The sequence below is a fragment of the Microtus ochrogaster genome, linkage group LG1, assembly GCF_000317375.1.
Source record: "Microtus ochrogaster isolate Prairie Vole_2 linkage group LG1, MicOch1.0, whole genome shotgun sequence".
NCBI lineage: Eukaryota > Metazoa > Chordata > Mammalia > Rodentia > Cricetidae > Microtus > Microtus ochrogaster.
Genome location: NC_022027.1, coordinates 5,143,866 through 5,146,055, shown reverse-complemented (window position 1 = coordinate 5,146,055; position 2,190 = coordinate 5,143,866).

Sequence of the window (2,190 nt, the reverse complement as noted above, 5' to 3'; positions counted from 1 at the left end):
CTCTCTCTCTCTCTCTCTCTCTCTCTCTCTTTTTGAGACAGGGTTTCTCTGTGTAGCTTTGGTGCCTGTCCTGGAACTAACTTGCAGATCCCCCTGCCTCTGCCTCCCGAGTGCTAGGATTAAAGATGTGTGCCACCACTGCGTGGCTCACTCACTATTCTTTCAGGGAACTAGAGTGTGGTACCCAGAATCCTTGTCTGGTGGCACCTCTGACCTCCTAGGGTGTCTATACACACACTGAGTGCGGACACTTGTGACACGGCGACATTGCCACCCTGAACTTGTGCGGAGAGGTCAGGGCTTCTGGAAGGGAGACTGTTTTATGTGTGTAATAGCAGCTGACTGAGTGGCAGTGGACCGGCCACAGCCCTCGCTGTGGAGGCTGGGATGGGGTCCAGCTGTCCCCTCCAGCTTGAAATCCTAGAGCAGGATTAGTCTGGGGGTGGGCCCTGCAGGCCACACCTGTGCAGGTGTGCTTACCAGCTGTCTGCCCTCAGGGGACAGCCACAGTGCCCCAGGGCCGCGAGACTGAAGCAGTCACTGGGGCCGGGACCTGTGTTTGTCCCAAACTCTCCCACTCCCTGCTGTGAGGCAGGTCACCTTGCTGGTGTGAGTGGGTGTGGGGAGGTGTGGGGGCGTGGGGGGCAGCGTCTTTCTTTCACTCCCCTCCCCTCCCTTCAAGTCCTTGGTCCTCTCGTGCCCCCATGTAGGTCCCTGGAGTTGAATTCAGGTCTACAGGCTTGGCAGCAAGCAAGCACCTTTGCCCACTGAGTAGACAACGACTTGTTAGCCGCCAGGTCATTAGTGGTCAGCCAAGGTCGCCTGCTGGGGTGAGGGGCAGGTTCCCAACAAACAGTGTCTGGCTGTTCCCACGGACATCCCAGCGGCAGATGGGCCCAGTGTCTTTGTCCCCAGCAGCCACAAGGTCAAATGTCACCTCGGGGCCACGGGCAGGGGTTACGGGGCGTAGCTAGGCCCTGCCCACCCTCAGTCGGGCCTCAAGAGAGAGGGGGTGGTGGGGACACTGGGGACAGGGGCTGTACTCTCCCACCCCAAACTCTCCCTTCCCTTAGACTAGCCCCACAAAATTCGTTTGTTCAGGCTTGTGACTCAGTCCCCCTTCCCATGGCTTTTCTCCTAAGCCCCCGCCCCACTTTTAATCGTTTCTCTGAGGTACTGAGATTCTAGAACAGTCTGGTCTAGGACCCCCCGTCCTACCCCAAACAACCGTGACTCCAAAACTATTGTACCTTCCAGGCCCACCCAGGCTTTGTTCCCACTAAAGTATAGCTGGCTGTTTTAATCAGATTCGTGGGAAATCCTTGAGTTTATCCCTAGCCCTTCCTGCTTTCTGTATTTGGCTGGTCACACAGTGCCTAGGCAGAGTCTTGGGGGCAGCAGAGGCATGGGCATCAATCACTCTTCCTTTCTTGTGGGGTGACTTTCACAAGGCCCCTCAGGGGCAGAGGACTAGTTAAGAGTGTCCACACTGGACCCAGGCCTGCGCAGGAGGCAAAACAGGCCTGGCAGGCAGAACCATGACTCAGAGGTGAAAGGTCACCCCGGGAGGGGCTTTTCCAGACAGTTAACGGGTTAAACGTTAACAGACCTGGAGTTAGGCCTCAGCTTCCCACCTAGGCCTCCAGCATGAAGGGAGATTAATAAATGCTTGCCCTGAAGGTGCCCTGCATACAAAGGGTGCTTAATAAATGCTTGCTCCCTAGAACTTGGTCTAGAGAGGGAGGTGGGAGGCTCAGGGGAGTGGTGGCAGCTGGGAAGCTCCGGGGAGCTGGGAGACATCTGTGGCCCAGCCGGTCACCGGGCCAAGCCCTCTCTATGAAGCAGAGAAAGAGAAAAGGAAATGAAGGAGAACCAGGGACAACAGCCAGGGGCTGGCACGCCTTCCGGCCGCCTCGAGCCACGCTGGAAGGGCGACGGGCGTCCTGCCTCTGCCCGCCCGGGGGCCTGAAAGGCGAAGGAGACCCTTGACCTCACGGCTCGGCCAGCAGACCTCGGGAGGCCGCGTCCCCTCCGCCCCCGGACTCGGGGACCAGGTGTTCACCGGAGCAGAGCGCGCGGGGCGGGGTGGGGCGGGGCGGGACCGGCCGCGGAGACTTTGGGGAGGGGGGGCGGCGGGCTCCAGCTGGCAGCCGTGCGGAGCAATGCGGAGCGCGCGTGTGCGGCGGGGGC